General features: G+C 45.1%; 1 protein-coding gene across 8 annotated transcripts in view; it reads right to left on the reverse strand.

Moving 5' to 3' along the window:
• The window catches only part of nfasca (neurofascin homolog (chicken) a), a 117,879-nt gene that overhangs the window by 52,983 nt on the left and 39,896 nt on the right, over positions 1-25,000 (reverse strand). For all 8 annotated transcript variants that reach the window (XR_013778920.1, XR_013778921.1, XR_013778922.1 and 5 more), the window contains exon 2: positions 6,895-6,958. The gene's annotated coding sequence lies outside the window, so the exon portion shown is untranslated. The remainder of the gene's footprint in view (positions 1-6,894; positions 6,959-25,000) is intronic.

A 25,000-nucleotide genomic window follows, 5' to 3' on the forward strand; every position in this document is an offset into this window, starting at 1 on the left:
GCGGGAGGAAAGAGAAAATATGATCACAGTGATGAAGCTTGTTCTAAAAGAAAGGTGAAGCTTGGTCTGCTCTCTGATGGACAGGAAAGTGCCAAACACCAGCGGTTAGCTTGTGCTAGCGGCCTTAATTATCAGCTTTTAGCTAGCAGTGTACATACACGCTAACAGGTCAAATCTGCATTTTAACCAGCATGAAGCGTGCCAGCTATTACATCAGAATTATTCGTCCTATTCTGTTCCTGTACGATCTTTCAAACTGTGCTTTTTTCCTTAAATTAATTTAAACTGTCAAAAAAACAAAACACAATTTAACTTCAACCTTTGTCTCTTTAAAGGACGAGCAGGAACAGACCGACTTCACAACAGAGGGGACTCAACAGCTTTGAGGCCTCAGGGCAGTCATCAGATCTCACCCAAAACCTGCAACACCTACCCCCCCCCCCCCCCCCCCCCCCCCCCCCCCCCCCCCCCCCACACACACACACACACACACTATGCATAAACCATCTGCTGGTATGTCAGTCCAACACTATTCAACAACATAGCTAATCTCCCCCTGGGGAGCTAATACACCAGTATTGGCTGGCATGAGATGTCAGTCACATACAGCCTCTACACACACACACACACACACACACACACACACACACACACACACACATGCTCACACAGACACACACACACACATGCTCACACAGACACATACACATAACATGCAAGGATGCAGATGCACAGGGAGGTACACAACACGGTCACACATGGATGAAGACACGCCCCGACACACCCTTATTCCTCACACACACACACACACACACACACACACACACACAAAGATAGGGCCAGGCATATCTCTGCAGCCCAGCTGTTGTGATACCTGACCTATATCATCCTCATCTCTGTTCATTAAGGACAGATCACACACACACACACACACACTACAGCAGAGAGATGGGAAACCTGTTTGGAATTTCCGATCTTTTCTTGAGTGTCCTGGAAAGACGGGAATGACGATAAAGAGGGAAGCAGAGAGCGAGAGATGAAGAGAGCTGAAATAGGTCAGTGTTGAACTTCCACGTGTAGAACTCTCTATACACAGCGCTGTGCATTATAGATGATGGCACACAGTGATACACAGAGGCTGAGTGCACAAACAGGGTCAGTGAACGTCACACGCAGAGTACTACACTTTACCTCACATGGCAGAGGAACAGAAGCAGCTGCTCTGCAGGCTGCAAAAAACCTGCACATCCATTTCACAAGGCTGAAGATGCAGGTTGATTTCCTTCACCACACATCCTCCTCTTAAAGAACATGCTGCTGTTTTTAGACCGCAGTGTCACACGGAATAAATAAAACCAAGATTAAAAGGTTTGTGAGCGGCATATGAGGAACACAATGTGAACGTTTTCTCAAGCTTCGTCTACAACAAATGTTCAGTCAGAATACGATAAAGAATATCTGCTCCATTGTGAACCATCCAGAGCTTCAACACATCTTTTTCTTTTTAAGCTGCATTAATACTCTAATATTTACCTATAGAAATGAGACTGTGACATTTATCTCTCAACTCAAGTTCTCTTCAGACCGTAAGCCTGCAAAGATTTAAGAATCTGGCAACTTCAAACAAAGGGGTTCGAAAAACAAGATTCAGTAAATGGATTTATTTTGGGATGATTTCAGCGAAGGTCATGTAATGCAACATATACTGCACTTTATAATTTTATTTTATTGCAATTTTTGATTAAATTGGAAAGATGTTCTAGTAAGAAAAAAAAAAAGTGCACATAATGTATCTTAAAAAAAGGTTGAAAGATGGTTGGATCTGCATTAAATCCCTTTTAACATCCCACCACATATTTGTGCAATCTGAAAAATGCCAGTATCAGCGATAACAAAGACTTTACATCTTACTTTAGACGTGTTGCAGGAACACAAAATGATGACCCGTGCATGAAACAGAAAGTCTTCTCCCATGTGTCCTCGGTATCTTACATTGGCTGTTCCCTCAAGAGGCTTAATCATCGTAAGTAAAGAAGCTGATGAATCGAGACGTTTGGCTTGCACAGTCCGGACCATTAAAACCTCGAAAGCAGGAACAGTCTGATTTGGGCGACATCCTCTGGCAAAGGAGCAAACGCCAGAAGACCAAACAAAGTCAACTTGTCAGCTAGTGCCGGGTCTAGGGAACTAAATCGTGGCTCTACTTGACATCGTTTCGGGGGTCTGTTCACAGGGCAGACGCAGCAGAGCAGCGTTTTGCCCTCACTGGGTTTCCAGTCGTGGGGATCTGGTGCGGCCCCGGTCATGGTACTGGCTCAGAGACATGGCGGGTCAGCGTGCAGGTTAACTTATTTACAGGGTTGACTAGAGGACGGGAACATTCATGCACAAGTCCTGCATCAAACTGGCAGCTGTGTTTTGGTTGGCTGCCTTTACAGAGCGGTGGAGAAGCAGTGCGTTGTTCACATTTCTGGTTGACCTAGCTAAAAATAAGTTGCTTTACTCTCCAACACACACACACAAACACACACACACACAGAGATTCACACACTGGGTGACCTAATAGACAAACCAAAACACAACCAGGTCAGTGTTACCTCGCTTTCACTTTAGGGCCACGACCGGAGGCAGACATTAGCATCACGGGGAGCACTTCATGCTAACGCTACATTCGTGACTCTGGCCTCTGAGGCTCAAACTCAAACAGACGGGCCTGTTGCAGGCTGTTTCTAAAATTAACATTTAGTTTGAATTATGTGTGTACAGTGTGTTGTGCATGAGCGAGCATTGCTTAGTGACCTTCTGTGAGTGTTGGCAAAAGCGAGCTCAGAGTCAAAATCATGACACATGTTAACCCACTTCTTGAAACGTCGGGGAATTAGCATAAAATTGCTAAATGGAGCTTTAAAGAAAACAGTTCTTTGAAAACTATGTTGAGGGGAGTTTGGAAAATGTAGGTCTCCTGTCGTTACTACAAATGTAGCAGCGTTTAGACCGTATGCAAAGTGATTATTTGTACACATCCCATGAATATTAACCCTTCAAGAGATCCGAATGTGCTTGTGTCTGGGTTGATAACATTATCTGGATCAGTACACCGCTCGGTTATTCTACTTCCAGCTTCAGGGATTTTGTCTGGATGAACTTTTGCTGCCTCCAGCTGTTTGTCTGTACATTTGTCTCTGGTAGTTTGAAGTCAACAGTCGTCCTCACTACAGTGGCGTTAGCCCAACAAAGACAGATTCAGCAGATCGATTAGATCGCAATAAAAAAAGAGACGTTACAAAGCCAGCTGACCTGCATCATCAGAGTGATTTGCTTCGGTCACAAGGCAAGAAACAACTCATAAGATTCTTGTTTTTGGGGGCGCTGGTGGAGCAGTGGTTAATGCACGCGCCCCATGTACAGAGGCTGTGGGCGCCCAGGTTCAAATCCTTTCCTGAATGTTACTTTTCACTTTCTCTTCCAGATTTCTCTCCCTGACTGTGAACACTGTCCTATCTCTAAACTAAAGACATAAAAAGCCCAAAAAAAGATCAATAAATAAAAAAAGTAGGTTGTTTCTGTTTTTGATGCAGCACCATTTGGCTTTCGTGATGCTGTAGCTCACAGATTTCTTGGTAAAGTTGTAAAAGTTCAACTTATAGGCGACCTCCCCAAAGTCTGCGAAGGAAGTAAAAAAGCTAATCCATGTCGCTCGCTGTGAATTTGTCTCTTTTTTAAAATCTTTTTATCGACTTTGTACGTCACGTTTCTGGAACAATCAGTCGAGCGAGGTCAGAGACATTTCTTGTCCACTTAGTCAAAATACGGAAAAGGAGAGCCCCAAAACAGAGTACGTCTTAAACAGTCTGTAAATAAGAACAGAGAGACGTCAGCCATGTGTTCCTGCAGGGGGCGCCGGAGGCTCATCGGCAGCAGCCGTCATTGCTGGAAATGCTGTCTCAGCCTGACTTTCAGTAAACCGACTGACATGCTGAGAGGCGGAGCTGAGACGAACCGTTACACCGCGCCCACCTGTCAATCAGGTCAGCTACACGCCTTATTGTGAATAAAATAAATTAACCCCGCACAGCAACAACTACTCAGACCTGTTATTTTTGTACCTGCCGGCTATAAACATGATTATTTATGCTGTTGTTCGTATGTGACTTCCTGTGTTCCTGGAGCCAGCCTCTAGTGGACACTCGATGAACTGCAGGATTTTGCACTTTATTTTTTCAGCACTGGAGGTTGCTGCTTGTTCATTTATACCGGTGCACCTTTGATTGAATCGATATTCTCTGAGTCTCTTCTTTGTATCAGATCCTGAGCTGATTTTATATCTCTCTGAGCGGCCTCTTAAAATGCAGGACTTCAAATTGCCTCACTTTTAAATGAACTGTGAAAACGAACATAATTAGCATAATTAAGATGCGATTATTCCAGCTGCACACACACACATACACACACACACACACACACACACACACACACACACACAAAAGAAGCCCCTAATCAGCAGCTGGAGGTTTGTATTTGAGCTCTCTTTAGGAATATCTTCCTCGATTCAGACTCTCACAAAGACAGTTAACAGCTTGTCTCTGACGGGAGAAAAATGAAAGTACACAGAGTCTCAGGCGGGTTTGTAACTGTGTTGTTTCTCACTGTTATCGTCATCACCTCATCCCATCATGTGCAATTACACATGAAGCTCATTGTTGTGTTTCCTCTTTGTCCGTGAAGGGAGAGCATTCATATTCAGCTATGCCACAAACACTCAACACTCGCTCTTTGTGCCTTTGTTTGCAGGACTGGGGGATTCCATTAGAGTCCTTTTGGATGATGATGCTGAGTGCTAATGGTGCTACACACACACACACACACACACACACACACACACGCACACGCACACACACACACAACAGGGCTGAAGAGGTGAAGAGAGAGAGTTTGTCGTCAACAGTTTGGGGGTTCATTTGTGTGTGTACATGTCCTCAAAGTAGAACAAAAAAAGGTGCTCGTTTCACGCTTGAATCTCATTTAGTGATTTCACCTGTTCTTGTGTTTGTTGTCTGCGAGTTTAATCAGCCATGCCTGCAGACGAAGCTGCTCTGTATTGTTGTGTGTGCATCCAGAGCCTCGTCCTTCTCCTCGTTCTGCTTCGTGTCAGATAAAACTCCGGCTCTGTTCCTTCACTGACTCCTATATGAAGCTTTCAGAGCGCCAGAACGGCTCGATTCTGTCGTATTTAAAAAAAAAAAATCCACAATTAGAAACGAAAGGAATCCTTCTCTCTATTTTTAGCGGATTTGAATGATTGATGACACGGTGGGAACGTTTGGCCGTACTGTGGTTCTTCCTTCTCCAGGATCACATTTTTACAAGCAGAGCAGTCGAGAGGACGACCTCCTCATCAGCAGGAAGCTTTTCTTTCTGTCTTCCTTCCTCATGTGCCTTACATCACATTTAATCCCACGTCTTCTACATTATACATTCAGGGAATATATCTAATGCAGTGAATGTAGGTCATGCAGATTTCGCTTCCCTAAGTTAGCACGATGAATAAAAAGACAGAAGAAATGAGCCACGGATCTTTTTTTTTTTTTTTTTAAATCCCTTTTGCATTTTCTTCAAACTGTCATTTTTAAACGTTTTTTTCTCAGCTGCTAGAAAAAGTGATGTGATGTTGTTCTTTCACACTAAATGTCCCTTTAGCTATTTCTGCATATAAACCTCCAACGCCAATTCTGTTTGACAAACGGCCCTCCACCCATCACACACGCTTACCCTCACGGGGAGCGCGTCTCAAACTGGTGCTCATATGTGCAGAAACGACCTGAGCACAAACGCTGCGACAGGAAGTCACATCCACACTGGTGCATTTCATGAAAAGAGAGAGAGAGTCTGTGATTGGTCCTCCCCTCTGCACACAAATCAATCAAGGCACAGTGGTGAAGAACACGAGTAGACGGAGATCTGGACTTCTTCCACCCGACGTCATGAGACACCAGCGCCGTCCTCCTTCATGCACGGCGTGCTCCGAGCTCACAGGAAGGCGAGGAACAAAAAGTCCTTCCTGCATATGATCCCACATGGTGTTTTGTGAAGCCTCTACAGATGACGCTCGTTATGAAGTGGCGCTTTACAGATAAAGATTGATTGATGATAGCGACATGTCGCTCGTGATGAGCCGAACATAATGTGAAGATACTTTGTCAAAATGTTGTGGGACACGTCGTGATGACTTGTGGAACTTTTCGGATGAACGAGGTCGGATAACCTTTGTGAAAAAGGAAAACTGGCTGGATGCAGTTTCTGCTTCTTTTAACTCTGATTGAGAAACTCAGGCTGCACGGTCAGACACCTCACAGGGAGAGACGATCCCTGACGGACAGGAGGGGGGCGGGGTCTCTTCATTGATGTTATGCTCGCTGTGTCAAGAAGAAGAAGAAGATTATCGCTTCACCCCGACTTCTCGTGGAGAGTTAACCCGGGGACTGGAAGGACAAGATCTGGTAAAGTCGAGCTGAAAATGTTTGTGTTCACACATGAAGGTGTCTGTGTATTTGTTAGACTTAAAACTTGCAAATCCACTTTGTTTTTAAGATGTTTGGGGGCCTTTGAGTCTTTACTGAGAAGACAGGACAGAGGATAATCGAGTGGGGGGAGGACATGTGGTTAAGAGCTGAAGGTCAGAGTGGAAGCCCGGCCGCCACCTCCAGCCCTCGTTATCGATGAGCTGTCCAGCGTGAGAAACGTTTCCTCGCCATGAGCTTAAAGAAGGTGCAAAACGTCCGTTTGAAAGAGGAGGACTGCTGTGGCCTAACGGACGCCTCTCGTCTGGTCTGGGGGTTTTTTTGTTTTTTTTTTGTGAATGAACATGCAAAGCGTTGAACAGAAACGCTGACTTACGTTCACTGATGAGGACACGTCTCTTGCGTCTGTCCACCCTCTGTGTCGTCTCCGCTCAGCAGACCTGAAGAGACACAGAAAACAAACAACGATGAAGCGTCCTGCTGAAAAACGTTCACAGAGACGCAGTTTAGATCTGAATAGATGAGCCCTGTCAGATGTGGGGAATGCTCATTAGTCTTTGTTAGTCTGAGTGCAGGAAGAGGAGGAAGATATAACACTACACACACAAACACACACACACACACGCACACACACACACACACACACACACACACACACACACGCCTCAGGACTGTCTGCAGCACTGTTGTTTCTTCCACTGTGTGTTTGAGCTGTACGCCAGCCGCTGCCCTTAGGATCAAACGATGCTCATTCCTGCTTTCTTTTTTATCCGTCTCGTCTGAGCTGCAGCACAGAAACACACACACACACACACACACACACACACACACACACTCACAGTCTGCCCGGAGCTGGGAGGAAAAGCCTCTATGGGAGTATAAAACACACAAACACACACTGCAACACCAATAAAGTCTGTGCTCCAGTGAAAGATGTTTCAGTCAATACAAAAACATCCGTTACTGTGGAACAAAACACAGAAGGGCGTCTTCATCCGGTCACATGACGCTGGAGGCTCATGGTCAGAAGAAAAGGTATCAGAAGAGTTAGCCTTTGTTTTAGCGACACACACGGCGGGCGGGTTTCTATGACACGATCAAACTGATGCAGCCATCTGGACTTTCTCTGAAGCATCTTTCAGGACACATTTTTAATCTCGTCTCTATAAACAGAAATCTGTTTATAGGCGGCAGCAGATCAGTGTTAGAGTCGGTCGTCTCTCAACTGGAAGGTTGGGGGTTCAATGCCCAGCTCCTGCAACTACGTGTCCTTAGGCGAGACACTTAACCCCGAGGTGCTCCTGCTGCTTCAATGTGTATGAATGGACGAGTCACTTTACTCAGCAGCCTCTACCATCTGTGTGTGTGTGTGTGTGTGTGTGTGTGTGTGTGTGTGTGTGTGTGTGTGTGTGTGTGTGTGTGTGTGTGTGTGTGTGTGTGTGTGTGTGTGTGTGTGTGTGTGTGTGTGTGTGTGTGTGTGTGTAAAAGCACTTTAAGCAGTCAGAACACTAAAAAAAGCCATCAAGTCCATAAACGAATGTCTGACCCTTGTTAAAGCAAATCTCCTGTTTTGGTGTTTGAAGCCTTTTTGTTGCCAGTTTTTTTTCTGACTATCGAGCAGGTTTGAGCAGACGTCAGCTATACAGTAATATATATGCTGCAACGTGTGTGTATATATATATATATATATATATATATATATATATATATATACATATACAAATACACACTCTGTTTGTTTATGTCCAGTTACTAAACAATAGTTGTTTACATGTGTTTATCACTCTATATCTGTTTATATTACATCTAAAGTCAGATCACAGTGTCTCATTTTATCGGCTCTGTCGCTCATTTGCTGCTCTGTGTTCCCCCGGGGGACTAATAAAGTTTTTTTTTTTAATTGAATAGTTCCTGTGGAAATCAATCGAAGCAATCTGCAGTCACTCTCTTTTCCTGATATTCCTCATTTCTCTTCAGCACTGCTGTCAATAAAGTGGACCAAATTATAATCACCTAAAAAAAACAAAAAAAAACAGCAAATGTTCATCGGCACCAGTCTGCCACACACACACACACACACACACACACACACACACACACACACACACACACACACACACACACACACACACACACACACACACACACACACACACACACACACACACACACACACACACACACACACACACACACACACACACACACACACACACACACAGTTCAGAGAGTAACTTTTTATCTTTCCTGATGTAACTTTGCAGAGACACACTTCATCGTGTGTGTGTGTGTGTGTGTGTGTGTGTGTGTGTGTGTGTGTGTTAAACTGCTTATATTTAAGCTGCTCCTCCATCTGATGACTGAAGAGTTCAATATGTGTTGAAGGTAATTCACCCCCCTCTGACTGCTGCGTGCAACATATTGAACATCTGCAGGAGATACATATAAGTGGGTTAAGTGCACTGCCAAAGGGCACGGTGGTAGTATGCCCTACTTGAGGAGACTATAAGGGAATCAGGACGCAGCCATGTGCAATACTACTAATACACACACTACTTTAACTGTAGCTGTGCAGTGATGAAGATTAATCAGACATTAGCTTTAAATCATTCGGTCGTAGCAGAGGTGAAAAGCCTCCCTCTGATTAACAAGGAGTCGATCCTTTGGTTCCTTAGAGTTCAATACAAATGATCAGCCTGTGGTTCAACACATCTGTCCTGCAGGAGTGAGTCAGTACAGGAGCGTTCAGGAGCCGACGATACTCGACTGTGTCTTTGTTCATTAAACTTCATTCGTCTTAAAATGAAGCTGAAAGCCAATTAAAGTCACTTTACGTTACTTTAAGCTCATTATCATCCATCAACGATCACCTAATTAAGTCCTAATTGAAAACAAACACAAGGGGGCTGATTTGATTACACAATAATGACTCAATAAGCTACAGCAAATCGAGTGTGAAGCCGAAATTATTAAGAGACCCTGCAGACCCTGAAGTGATCCTGCACATGGTCCAGTTCCCTCAGACTCTTCAGGTTTTAATACGGATCCGTGCACTGACAATGAACTTATTGCCTTCTATAAAAATCTGTGTTTAAATTCTGCAGGTTGCCTTTTCTAGTCAAAGAGCAGAAGAAGCTCGAGTGGGAGCCGCATGTAAATAAAACATCAGACGGTAAACAGCAGCTTTACACACAGAGTGTAAATAATAAAGAGTGAAAGTGTGAAGGAAATAAAGAAGCCATGTTGTTGATGCTCTCCATCAAACACGGCCCAGTGTGACTCCTCTCGCTGACCTGCTTTCAACAGCCTCGTGGGAACGCATGCAGAGTGTGTGTGTGTGTGAGTGTGTGTGTGTGTGTGTGTGTGTGTGTGTGTGTCAGTGTGGGCACTTTAAAGTCCAGACTATTACCTGCTATTCCCCGCTGATCTATAACAGGTCTAGCACTCACAGATTCACTAATGACTCTCCCCGAGCTCTGCATGTGTGTGTTCTGTTCTCCTCCATGCATGCATCAAACCTCCAATTCACCCTCCAGCTACGGCCTTTGAACCCAGGTCCATTACTATCTACCCCACACACACACACACACACACACACACACACACACGCCCACACACACACACACACACACACAGATTGGTCATACACAAAGTATCTAGTAGGTCATGGGTCACGCTTTAACGAGGCTGTGCAGGAAACGTCTGTGACAGTGACATCATTTCCTTGGTATAGATGATCTATAGAGGCGTTGCCGTGGCAACCCCTCTCAGAAGCTGATGGGATAATTGGGGAATGCGTAGGAGGGCGTCGGTGTGGGCATTGTTAACCCAGTTTTCAGCCATTGACTGCGGTGTATTTATGACAATCAGTGGGCAGAAACGGTAATCGTGCTCATGGCGGGTAATCCATCAAGCCGCCATGAAGAATCATTTGATCACACGTGGGACCGCATTATTCCCACGTGGTAATGCACTTAAAAGCGTGAACTCTGACTTGCCAGGCATTTATGTGCGATCCCCCAGTTTGTGTCGTTTGTAACTTTTGCGTAGGATCGGAATAATTATGATCCCATAAATCCTGATTCCATGTCGGAGCCGGATTCAGAGATTAGAGAACAACTTTATATCTGTATGTCCTTACTTCCAGACGATACAGAAAGAGGACCTTAGCTTCAAACTTTCAGTTCTTTTTCATGCACAGAACGAATAGTGCGTTTGATCCTTTAGCCTCATTAGAGTTACAGATGTTAAAGTTTCAATTTAAAACATCACTATTTGATTTTCAGCATGATCTACATCTCACCTGCACACGAGACTTTTCTAATGCTTCGATAAGTTGCAGAATGTAGGCTCGTCCACTGCACATACCATGTGTGCACTGAGCCCTCATTCCCTCAACAAAGCCCTGCTCAATTAACCCTCAGTTCCTCTACAACAGCAGAGCAGGGACAAAACAAAGCTCGCAAAACTCAGCCCTCTGCAGAGAGCACAAACTCCAGGGAGGTTAGAGAGAGGACACAAGGATGGAGGATGGAGGAAATGAGGATGGAGGATGGAGGGTGAAGGATGAAGGGTGGAGGGTGTAGGATGGAGGATGGAGGGTGAAGGGTGTAGGATGGAGGAAATGAGGATGGATTATAAAGGATGGAAGAATGAGGATGAAGGATGGAGGAAATGAGGATGGAGGATGAAGGATAGAGGGTGAAGGATAGAGGATGGAGGGTGTAGGACGGAGGATGGAGGATGGAGGGTGTAGGATGGAGGATGGAGGAAATGAGGATGGAGGGTGAAGGATGGAGGGTGTTGGACTGAGGAAATGAGGATGGAGGATAAAGGATGGAAGAATGAGGATGAAGGATGGAGGAAATGAGTATAGAGGATGGAGGAATGAAGGATGGAGGATGGTGGAGTGGAACGCGTGGTTGCCAGGCGATATGCGTGTATATGTGTATGTCATGCCTGGCAGGAGCTGAGGCTGGATGCTTCAGAGTGACCTACTTTTAATCAAATGGATAGAGAGAGTGGAGGAGGAGAGACAAAGTGGGGAGGCACTGGGAAGACTGGCAGGTTCACTGGTTTTATTTCATAGAAAAGATGAGAAGTAGGAAGAAAAGGAGATGGAGAGAAAGAGGCGATAAGGAATTGAAAAAGGAAGAAAGAGCAGAGAGCGTAAGAGAGGAGACCACGCTAAGTTGATTGACCGGACAAATGTGTGTGTGTGTGTGTGTGTGTGTGCGTTGTTAAGTGTGTTTCTCCAGCCCTGAAGGGAAGCGCCCTGCTGCGCCCAGATAGTCAATCCCAGAGTTCCCGGGGTGAAGTCATCTGAAGCTCTTTTATGAGGCTCCTTAATAAATGATGAGTGGCACCTGCAGCGATGAGAATACCTGTGTGATGTGGCACTGGCTGACTTTGACTGACAGGTGAATAAAAGGCAGATCAATAGGATGTCTAATGATCATTATATTTCTACTGGAACCATCTTTACAGGTGGATTCAAAAGCAGTCACCAAAACATTTACCCTCCCTAATATCTTTGGATCCTTAAATTCTTAAAGCCTCTTTAAAGTCGGCGTCTTTTACTGAATGAGTTCACATAACACTCGAGCCCTGCGGCGGAGAGAAAGGCTGCAAGTCATCTTTGTTATAATGAACACTTTGTTTCCTAACAGAATATGTTTCCAGCTGTTCATCTCAGCTCTGATTATTCACGGCTCCCTTCCATTTAGGTGTTAGCTTTGCAGCGCTCTGGTTTTACTTAAACTCATTCACTGTCACTGATTATTTGTGGCACCTTAAAAGAAGAATGTGCAACATTTTACACATCAGTACATCACAAATCCAGTGTGTCCTGTGTAAGTGTGTGTGTGAGTCCTGACTGTCTCCAGTGAGGGAGAAGCTGGAGTCCTGCTGGCTGTGTTGTTGTCAGAGCTGTGTTTACATGGCCGGCTCCTCCCCTTGTGTATAAAAGCTGTTTTAGTCAAGAAGAAGAACATACTCACTGATTATTTGGATGAAGAGTTTTTAGATCATTCTGTGTCAGTTTACATGAAGCTACTAGCTAACCAAAGAGCGCTAACATTAGCATGCTAACACAACAAAAATGCAGGACACGGGGGACTGAAGCTACCAGCTAACTAAAGAGTGCTAACATTAGCATGCTAACACAGCAATGCAGGACACAGGTGACTGAAGCTACCATCTAACTAAAGAGTGCTAACATTAGCATGCTAACACAACAATGCAGGACACAGGTGACTGAAGCTACCAGCTAACTAAAGAGTGCTAACATTAGCATGCTAACAAAGCAATGATGTAGGACGCAGGTGATCGCATATGTTGTTTTCTCATCGTGTGAACTCGAGTCAAGGAGGTTTAGAGGCGTGTCTCTGGAGGAGGATGGCGGTATCAGTATGGAGGAGGCGTGGCCTAAACAGCAGTTTGTTTTGGTTTCATGCTGGAGCTCAAAGGCGACGTCTGCTGGATCAAAAAGTCTGACATTCTTCCTTTAATTTAATTTTGAACAGAGCTTTTTCCTTCGCCTGAACTTTTATAAATAGCAAAAATGTCATCAGCGTAAAAGCTGTTTGATCTGCAGAGTACAAACCACAGCCAGCAGTGTGAGGCGTTCAAGGACTACCTCTGTGTTCAGACAGATGAAGAAAACCACACAGGCTTAACGCAAGTCATATCACTTTCAGTGAATTATTTTTGATTTACTGCTTTGTTTTTTTAGGAGCCTTAGCCGTTTGACTTTTTTGTCTTAAAGTCAGCTTTCAATAAAGATTTGATCCGGCTGCTTTTGCGTTATTTTTCTGTTAAACTACAATCACCAGAATGACATCACATCAGTCAAACTGAACCACAGCCATCATATCAGAAAGACCAATTTCAGCTACAATCTCACCAGCCCATATCAGCAATATATATTTCCAATGATGCATGTGGTCCACACACACACACACACACACACACACACACACGAAGCCGAGCAGACAACAAGACCACATCATGTGAAGTCATCCAGATCCTCTGCAGCTCTTCCAGAGCTGTGAATCTCCTACAGTGAGCTCAGACAGGAAATACAAGAAGCGGGGTACCCCAATCAGTTCGTTTCCCCCTGTCAGTTTCTACCCATCACCCCCTACAAAGACAGGCCAGAGAGAGAGAGAGAGAGAGAGAGAGAGAGAGAGAGAGAGAGAGAGAGAGGAGGGGAGGCCGGGGGAGAAAATAGGTTCAAGATGCAGAATGCAGAAAATCTGCAGACAAGAGGAGAGAAAAACACGACAGATGTGTTGCTAGAGAAGAGAGGAGGAAGAGCGTGAAGACGGAGCGCTGACCGGTGATGTCATCGAACGTGAATAACTCTGAAACAACGATGAAAACTGAAAGCTGTCGGCACTCTGTGGCTGCATCTAAATGTGATCACTCCTGTTTCTTTAAAGCGATCAAACATGTCTTCATCACCTCCTCGCTGTCTCACCTTCAGCTTCTTGCTGAAAACAGACGTGTCAGTGATCTCACTTCTATTACAGCCTTCTATTATCACGCGCTGCTACCAGCTATGTTCATTTAGCACTTCATGGCTTCGGTCTGATAAACCGACAAAGGCCGTCTGTGGCGTCGCCTCATGTCACTTTTTGTTTTGGCCAAAAAGTTGCACTTGAACACACCGCAAAGACGACGGCCGACGGAAACCTTCACAAACGCTTGGCGTGTGCGTGAGAGGAAGTAACTCTCCACGCCAGCAGGCGCCGGTAAGTCCGTTGTTGAGATTCGAGAAGACCAATTTTCACACCGCTGCTGAACAGCCAATCAGAGTGATCCCTCTCATCAACTGCGCCGACCGTCGCCGAAGGCAGACGGGGTCCGAGGAGTAGTGACAGAGCCGGACCCACCGCAAAAACCAGGGCGACGGCTGACCATCTCCGTGCCGAGTCAGAGCCTTTAGGGTTCATGAGCTGACGGTTCCCACTTCTCCTCTTCTGGACGGTGTTTGAGGATTTGTTGCTGTCTCAGGGTTCAGTACTAACCGTGGAGCTGTGCTTTAACCTTTAAACTGTGATGATGGAAACAGAGTAAGATGGTGACATGAAGCTGCACAGACACACTGCACTCTGCTCTGAGGCTCAACCCTTAATGAACCCATCTCAGTGATTCTCCACCTGTTAAGCCCTCTAATGGAACGACAGCTGATCCCGGACCTGCAGGCAAAAGTTTCCTTTAACCACAAGAAAAACCTTTTTTTAACAGAAGATAAAAAAAAAGGCAGTAAGTGTAAATAATGTCCGCTCATAATAAAAGCAACAAATCACTGCGACATGGCGTCCTGACAGTTCTCCTTTTCTCTAATTTTCTACACGACTTCACAAAGAGCCCTGCTCCTCCTCCTCCTCCTCCTCTTCCTCCTCCTCCTCCTCCTGAAATATTGAAGACCTCCTGCTGACATTCAAATCACACGAAAGACGTCCCCTCTCACCTTTGTCACGACATCACGTATTCATGACATACAAAGAGACCATTTAGTGATCCCTTCAGGCACACACACTGCTCACAGTAAAAAAAATAAAAAAAACCCACACCCACCCACTGGGAGCTGGCAGCCGCCCAAATAAGTCCAGCAGCACCACAAAGGGGTTTCTCGTACAGTGTGAGTCTAAGAACAAAAGGAGCGTGTCATGTCGGCCGATTCGTCATGATTTAAACATGACTTAACCATTTCTTTCTGGAGTCATGTGTGTGTGCTGATTTAATGTGGCCATTAGCATACTTTTTCAATATGAAATAATGTCCCTCATATTGTTAAGTATTTAACTCTGCATGGACGCAAGCGGGCCGGCAGACAGCGCGAGCCGAGATTCAGTGAGCTGCACTGAAGCAGCCAGCTGGAGGTTAAATAAATGTTAGGTCGGCTCTGAGGGCTCAGCCAGCGGCTTCTGACAGGGCGGCTCTGCTTCACTGCAAACGGCCTTATTAAGGCTGAGTCCTCACCGCCTACCTGTATGTGTGTGTGTGTGTGTACAGTCAGTGTGTGTGTGTGCATCTACATAGATGTGCAGTAAAGGACAGGCTGCACAGGAAAGCCTGATTATGACGCTGATATAATCAGACTGATGATTTTTGCGTTCATGGTCCGTCTGGACTGGTCCGTGCTAACTAGAGCAGGTCAGCATAAATAAAATGTCACCATCGATGACATCATCTCAGTACAGGAGCTGAATGTTAGCATTCATTTTAATGGACGTTTAGGAGAGTTCAGACAATCTGAGCGTGCACATTATGTGGAGGCAACTTTCACCTTCACACACTGATGTGCCTTTAATTTGTAGTTCGACAGAACATGAAGGAAAACACAGAACTATGCATCTGGATTACAGATACTGACGACACTTGCAGATGCAGAAGGTTACGGTGAGCATGTGCACGAGATGATGAGGCCTCATGTCTGATGTAAATGGACACAGATGCAGGACGCCAGGTGACTTCAGCAGAGGGCAAACGCTGCATGCTGCTGACACAGGAGACAGAAGAATCTGTATTTACATGAAGACTGGATCCTCAGCATGGGAAGTGTCCAAGGTGACCAATCACATATCAGCAGGCTTCTGTATATGAAGGTAACAGAAGAAGATGCAACACTACCCCGAGCAGCGACATCCTGTCTCCCATCGGCTGTGAAGTGACAGCTGAGTGCAAGAGCAGCTTTCAATCCGAGTTAAAAACCTGCGTGATGCTGCAGCACGTTATAAAAACCAATCAGAGTTTAGCTTCCTGGAAAACCTCAGGAACGATTGATTCATCAACATCTTAAGATTGTAAGAGTCGTTTTCTCCTCTACGTGAGGACACACCGGACAGAGCTCGACTTTCTGCTGGAGTAACTCAGGGTTAAGCTTCTTGCCCAAGGACACGACTGCAGGGGCTGGGGATCAAACCCCCCACCTTCCAGTTGAGAGACCAGCGTCTCCACCATTGAGCCACAGCCGCCTGCATACAGATTCCTATTTGGAGAGACGAGCTCCAAATATCCAGCTGGGAAATGAAAGGTTTCGATCTGAACACACGTTAGCTTCCCAAGTTGCTAACTTGGCTAAATGCAGCAGGTCTTTTAACGCTAACAGCTCGCCACACGTGGTCGGTGATCGCTCCCAGAGGCAGACATGGAGGCATAACGGACGGGCTCACGGAGACAAAACAAGCTCTAAAAGTGTCACTCAAAACAGAGCAGCCATGTTGATTTCATCTGTATGAAATGTGAGGAAAAGGCTGTGACATTTTCAACATCTGTCCAAAACCGAAAAAAACCTCGACTAATCCTGGAAGGTAGAAACTCAAAGAGTGTGTATAAATGTGGAGAAGGTGATAACACGCATGTTGAAAGTTAACATGGGAGTAATTATAAAAGGTTTGAGTTGTTTAAAGCCTTTTAAACCGGCCTCACATCTACAGTCGTGTGTTTGCTGTTATCAAAGCTGTGCATCTGAGGCGTGTGTGTGTGTGTTTGTCTGCAGACGTGATGTTTCTTTGTGCCAGCCAAAATAAATGAAAATGTTCAGACCCTCTCTCTCTCTCTCTCTCTTTATCTTTCTCCCCCCCCCTTCCTGTTTTAAATATTATCTCTCTCCGTCTCTCTCCCTCCAAAAACTCCTCCTTCCTCTCCGTCCATGCACCTCTCCCAGCTTCCTCTCCTCGTCCAATCAGAAAACTCCCCGGTCACCAGGGCTGCTTAGCAACAGCCCCACAAGGGGAGGCCGGGGTGGAGATGGGGGTAGGATGGAGGAGGGGGAGATGTGGTGGAGGGGTAAGAAGGGATGAAGATGAAGAGGAGGAGGTGATTGGGGAGACCAACCCCAGCGGGAGTGTGAGGCTCGAGGTGTGTTTGCCATTATCAAAGCTCTGCATCTGAGTGTGTGTGCACGAGTGAGTGTGTGTGTGTGTGTGTGTGTGTGCGAGAGAGAGAGAGAGAGAGCGTAAACACAGGCCTGAGAGGAAGGAAGAAAAAATGCAATCACTGGGTTTTATTTCTGTTTTAAAGCAACCGAAGCTGAATCCACAGAACAAACTGAAAATATAATCCAGAGGGCAACATTTATGAATCTAGCCACCAGCTACAAAGTGTGTGTGTGTGTGTGTGTGTGTGTATGTGTGTAAATAAAAACACTCGAGTGCTTTCAGCAGCAACCCACAGAATTAATTGATTTCCCGTTTTTCTCGCTCTGCTAACAGACTTTGTTGTCCGACCTGTCTGAGCGTCAGCCCTGTGATGTCACAGTATCCGCCTGCAGGAAGAGTCAAGGACCTCCGACTACAACGACTGCAAACATCCAGACAAAAAAATAAACAGAAAGTTCAGCTAAGATGCTTTCGTCGTCGAGGTTTTATTAGTGAGCGTGCTCGTTTCAGAAGAACCAAACGTGACGAGACGAGAAGTGACGTCGGAATCAGAGTCAGAGACACTTTATGACTCCCCGAGGGGACATTTGGTCGTTATATGAAGCATCAAAGTGTCTGAACACATGATGAGCTGTGTTGAACATACTGCAGGGAGTATCGCACATTGTTATCCAGCTGTGCGTTTGTATTGCACACACGCTGATTTAATTCCTGCATGTTAGCAACAACTTAGAGAGAGAGGTTAAAAGGCCTTCTGCTCTGGTGCATATTTCAGCACCATGGACAGAGACGGGACTCGTTCTCACAAGTCATTTTTTAAAACCTCATTGATTTGAGATCGTGTCTGGTGTGTAAACCCCCAAAGGAGAGATTTAAAGAAAAACAAAAGAAAAATTGAGCTGAAACTAGATCAGCTGTAGCGATTCAACGACTGAGTGGAAGTTAAAAAAAGTGAAAATCTCAGACATGCACAGATGCATCCGGGGATAAATCCTTCATAACTCCGGGTTTGTGGGGGCAGCAGGCTGGCTCTTGCACATGCAGTAACAATAAAAAAAAATCACTCGTATTTCATCATCCAACAGACTCTAAAGCTTCATCTTTCCGTACGTCCATATTCTAATCACTAAAAAAAGGCCCAATGGCAGAGTCCACCATGTGAGTGGAAAACAAGCAGGCTGCCCTGTAAGCTCCCCTGTGACTCCTTGAAAGAGTGAATGAATAAACATGAACTCTCTGCAGGGGGGCGTGTGGTATAAATATGCCCCTTTATGAGGAGCTACAAAAGATGAAACGCAGAAGTCAGCATGTCTTCATCGTCCTCTGGATTCGAGTGTCCCCCCTTCATAAGCCTGGTCCAGGTCCTGATCACAGGACAGGATGTGTCCTGCATGCATGGTGCAGCTGAGGACACACCTGCACAGGGTCTCTAAATCTACATCCCAGGTTTTAGAGACAAAGTCTTGACTTGAAACATTCTTCTATTACGATGATGTTTACACGCAAACTTAACCAACCAAGACGCTGGAGTCCATGTGAGCGCACGCATCGCATGGACAATCTGATGGAAAGCAACCTGAGGAACGTGGAAGAAGGAGGATCTACAACGCCAACTCAACGCAACGCAAATCGCATGACGCACCCAGCCAAGCTTGTTGTTTGTGGGGCATTATTAAGATCCACATCAGTGATCAGATCAGACTTTGTGTTAACCTGGATTCAGCTCGGCAAGACAATTCAAAGATGAGCTGGAGCGACGTGAGCCAACAAAGCACCACGTGATGTCATAACGGAGCGCGAAATATCAAACGGTGATAATTCATCCAATTTATTATCACGTTAAACAAACGGTGAGGAAGGGGATTAGCTGTACAGGGCTGGATTACAGGGTTCAAGAGGTCTGTGGGGGGGCGGGGGGGGGGGGGGTACAGCTGCATGATAAATGTATTGACTGTCTCTTTTTATTGATTGAGCTGCTTTGTGTTGAAAGAGGGTCGTATGAGCAGAGAGTTCGTGGTTGCATGTCCTCAAACCCCCGACATGTCCGACCCAGAGATGTCCTCACGTAGAAGACAACACGCGGCTCCACAGGCTCAGCTAGCACGCTGCATATGCTAGCTTGAGCCCATCTGCCTTCAGGTTACCACGGTTATTTGCATCCTACAGTCATTGGCCGGTCTGTCCTGCAGCCTCACACACACACACACACACACACACACACACACACACATAAACACACACACAGTTCTCCTTTCCAATTTCTCCAGCATAATTACACCGTTACTGAATGTAATTTCCCAGCTCTCTGTCCCGCTTTAGGCTCCTCCCCTAACAGAGATAAATGTGTGAAATGACATTAAGTCCATTATCGGACATGTGGGTCTCCCTCCCTGTCCTCCAGCTCCTCTCTATTCATTCATTATGGAGGCTGATATTACATCTGTGCACCTTCACCTGTCTCTGTGGAGAACACAGCTGCGCTCGGATACTTTAATGAAAGCAGAGATTCTGCTTTTTACCATCCGTGCTGTAACATCACAGCGTGCAGAGCCTCTCCTTTACTGAGTAAGCACATGTCCTCTTTGTTTCAGATGAAGTGTGCATATGTGTGTGTGTGTGTGTGTGTGTGTGTGTGTGAACACTCTTTTGTTGTGTGTTTTTTACTTTCTCTTGCTGAGTTTGTAAAAAAGTGTCTTCACTTATTAAATAGCACGAGAGCAGGATGAGATTTAAAGCTGCTGACAAATCTAATTAACACTATGGAGATATTTATCAGTTAGAAAAAAAACACACACACACACACACACCTCCCTTCAAACACGCTGCACTGAAAGTTAAACACACTAAAAAGGAGAAATATGAAACCTGCCGGTGAGGAAGGAAACAGAACGAAACGTTCAGAGAGAAAACTTCCTGTTTTCACTTTTAACATTTTGCACTGATTTTGTTTTTAAAGATTTTAAGATGAACTTTAATCTAATCCTACAGACGATGCAAAGTCAGTGAAAAGAGGCTTTTAGAGTCCGTGCACCAGCCTGGTTAAATGAAGGCTCAATGCATGTAGACAACTGACGACTCCTTGAATAAAAGCACTTCAAAGATCTCAATCAAATGGATCATTTTCCAAGTTTGAAAAATAACAAAAGTAGAAAAGAAGCTTTTTTCAAATGGTTGAAATTTCTCTTTCAGCAGACAATCTTCTACTTCGTTCTTTTCTTCTCCTTCTTTCTAATTTGGATCATAGTCAGGTTCTTGTGGACTCCTCCATGATCTGACACGACGCCTCGTCACACCCCCACACGATTCGGCACGACGAGTCACGTTAGGACACGACAACATCCGATGCATCAAACTGTCCCTATAGTAAGAATAAAAACTAAAAACATAACGACAGACGAGCCGTAGACCAACATGCAGACCGGCTCTGATAACACCATTACGATTTGGATCAAGTGCCCAGACCCGACTCCAGAGGGACGCCACACCTGTCTGAGCCTCTGCACACAGACACAGCAGCGTTACATCTGGAAATAATATCCAATCAAGTTATCCTCATTTTTGTCTCTATATGTCACATCTTTATTTTTTAATTGGCTACAGTGAAATGAGACCAAACTAAAGGCCGACCCAGCAGCAGCATCGGTCACAAATTAAAGGAACCATTTCACGAGTGAGTGAAGCGACGACCAATGGGCAAGCTGAGCCCTGAAACCCAACCAATCATGAGAGTCACTGAGGGGAAAAATACACGGGAGAGTTCATCCCCGAAATTGCCGTTTTAGATTGAGGGCAGCTATCTCCTCGTTTCCTCCGATGGATTTATGACAGCTGATTCGCTGTTTCATTATACGCAGGAGTCATGTTCACGTCTCCTTTATGTGAGCTGCTCTCGGTCATGCAGATATATCGCTCCTGTCTTTTGATTCATGGTCGCTGTTGCTGCTCACGCTGACCACCATCGGGTCAAACTGTTGCATCAGTTCAAAGCGCCACGTTAGGAGAAACCCAGGCGCCAGGGCTGGAAATCTTTGGGTGTCTTACACTTAATTCAGAATCTATTTTTGATTCAAAACGATTCTGGATCCATTAGTTCAGATTAGTCCATGCTGCAGGATCTCCTCCAGTCATCTGTGAGACCGGCTGAATTTAGCAGACAATGACTGAAAATCAATTTTTGAAAGTTGTGAATCGATTTAAAATCTCCAAAGATAACAATCTTGATTTTTACATAAATCGTCTGAAAATAAACTCACGTTGGTGTAATACCAAAGAGAGTCTGCAGAGGGCGCTAAACAGCTTGTTCTGCAGATCACAGCATGACTCCCAGATGTGAAAAAAAATAGACGACTTCACTGGCAGCCCTGCAGCGTTCTGCCCCTGGAAGGCTTCCTAGGAGCTGGCCAATCAGAAGAAAGTGGGCATGTGGGGAGGGCGGGGCTTAAAGAGACTGAAGCGTTTCAGGCAGAAGCTGAAACGACGGCAGGATCAGATAAATCAGGAGGCTTTTAAACCGTAAAGCTGCTCTTTAGGTTCCACAGACTGACGACATGAAAGGTGAACATGAGAAGGATAAATCCTGAATTCACATGCAAAATATCAGTAAACATAATCTTCCTCTCTTTGACTCCGACTGACAAACCGCACACGCAGCTTCCACACAGATTATATCATGACAGGAATACTTGCTTTCTGCTGCATGCTGGTGTTTCTTACTAGAATATTCTGCTGATGAGGGCTTATCCACACACACACACACACACACACACACACACACACACACACACACACACACACACACACACAGGCCACAGATTAACGGGACATGGCAGGAGACGAGTCATCTACGGTCTAAATCTCTATGATTACATAAGAGAACAGTCCAAGCAGCAGCACTGATGGTGAGAAATATGTTCTTTATATTCCCCATTCGTTTGATAATTTACTCTTTTCCAGAAAACTCCTGATTATGAGTTTGGATCAGTAGATGTTGATTTCATCCTGTTATACAAAGAATAACAAAGATCTAGACTTTCTAGATTAGCCTTTTTTGTTGTTGTTGCAGAAACCAGTTTGAATTTGATTTTACTCTCATGCAACTCGTTAAAGGCTGCAAAGTCAGGGCGCAGGTGGCCTAGCGTGTAGCGGCGCCTCATTTAGGGAGGCTACAGTCCTCCAAGTGCTCAGCCCTGGTTTGAGTCCGGCCTTCAAAGCCCCGCCTACCTTCTCTGGTCCAATCAAATCCAGAGCATTCAGGAGCAGAATCTAAAGTTAGAAGGAGGACATACTGGCTGCTGCGTTGTTGTCAGAGAAGCTTCAACACAGCAGGTTTCCTTCATGTCTGATGGCTGCGAGTCTATAAAGATGTTGCAACCTTACATGACTTTTTAAGCCCTGTGCACGCTGAGCTCATGAGGCTTTTATGTAAACCAAAAACAACAGACGTGTATTTTATTTGTCGAGTGTGGACGGAGACGTGTTTGTTTGTGTGAGCGTGTACGCTCCGCTCTTCAGAGGCCCTCTGACGGAGCTGCATGACCTCTCAGATGTGATCCTGTTCGTCCACAGGAAATGTAATTATGATCCTCTGTAACTGTGTTAATGACGAAACGACATCAGGAGGATCCGCACGACGTCTTCAAATCTAATTCTGTCCTCAGAACGACGACGTGATTGGCACCAGATACACGGCCTCCGGCACAAAAGAAAAACAGCCATGTAACGCGGGCAGATCACAGAGTGACAATTTGTTCTGATCTTTTCCCTTTGGCCATGGAGAGAGGGGGAGGAGAGGGAGAGAGAAAGAGAGAGAGAGAGAGAGAGAGAGAGAGAAAGGGGGAAGGGACGTGAGTGTGAGACCTCCCGACCAAATATTTGCTGTGAAAGGCCCGTCGTTGTCCATTAGGCTCTCTCTCTCTCTCTCTCTGTTTCTTTCTGTTTTCTGGGTGCATTAACCTCCTCTTTGCAACAAAGGATGGACTGTATTTGTGTGTGTGTGTGTGTGTGTGTGTGTGTGTGTGTGTGTGTGTGTGTGTCCCTCCCACTCCTGTCCGCCCTCTTACATCCCTCAGCAAACACTCGTCCACGTCACAACTCAGACACATGAAAATAAAACACTTGAAATGAATTAATGCAATCATCCTCGCCCCGGCATTTTCCATACATACACACACACACACACACACACACACACACACACACACACACACACACATGCAGAGTGAGACAAAGAATAAACGTCAAAAACATGTGTAAGGTGAAAATCAATCCTCGGACAGCAGCCACCTGCGCTCCCTCCTGTCCTGAAACAACGTGCCACACAATGAATGATTGTCATACACACATTCACAGAACACGTTAATAACCTTAAAAAAGAATAGAAAATATAAAGATCTCTTCCTGCTGACTCATTTCCAATAAATTGATCTGACTCTCTGACCTCAGAGACGTTTCAAAGGTCATGACGCTCTCGCGACGCCGCTTTCACTCAATGAAGAGACAACTTTAACATCCATACATGGAGACTACACGAGACACAGCTGGCTCAAAGGCACGGGGCGGCCGAGAACCGTGTGTTTACCTACATTTAATGAATATCTGCATCGTTCCTTTCTCAGTATCCTACCAGTTTAAAACAACACGAAGCAGCTGTGATTTACATGAAAGTGAATTAATAACTAACATGCTAGTTTAAACTGGCCTCCATCTTGGTTTACGTGTGTTCATGATGTCCACTGTGATCTGTGTGTACAAACAGAAGCTCCAAATGAACAAAGACTTCAGTGATAACAGATGTTTTCTTTTCCCAGCAGAGCTCGGAAACTTTAAAAAAAGATTTAACAGACGTCAAACAGCTGACATTTAACGAGCTCTCTTCAGAACGTGTGTCGTAACTGAACTCAGCCGTCATCACGTCTTTGTAAATTCATTTTGATTCCCAGTCTGTGATTTCACGTGGCCTTTGGGCGTTGTGTAAAAACGCCGCTGCGCTCCCCTGCTGGCTACTGCGGTCGAGCCAGCCGCCAATCGAAATATGATGTCCAAACAAAGATTTACGGTACGGTTGCTGAGAGCGCCCAAAAAGCAGGAAAATGGCTGCGTATTCTCAAAAACTAATAAACAACATAAAAGTTGAATTACAACAATTATAATAGCTTTTAACAGTTTTAGATGTACTTTTTATAAAACTTTTTTTTTTTTTTTAAATTAAGTTTTATTCAGCTCAAATTTCAAAGAGAGCTCCCCTGATCCCGACCCAGCTGTTTAACGCCTCTGGCTATTGAACGTGTTTCCAACAACGTGTCGTTATGCTTCATGTCGTTTAATTCACTGGAGGGAGATTTCAAGGCTAAGTAAGAAATGTTTCTCAGCACCAATCACAGAGAAGAATCATCAGCCTGCAGACCTCAGCTGAAGCTGCCTCTAGTGTCTGAACGGTGAACTGCATTCACATATCCTGTTTGTACTGTCATCATGGTGGACGTCCAGAGTCCGGAAAAATACCAGAAAACAAATTCTGTTTTCAACATGAGAAGAAACTCATCTTAGAAAGAAGCCTTTGATCCTGTTCCTGAACATTCACCAGATCACACATCT

The sequence above is a fragment of the Symphodus melops genome (genome assembly GCF_947650265.1).
Source record: "Symphodus melops genome assembly, chromosome: 4".
NCBI classification, from domain to species: Eukaryota; Metazoa; Chordata; class Actinopteri; order Labriformes; family Labridae; genus Symphodus; species Symphodus melops.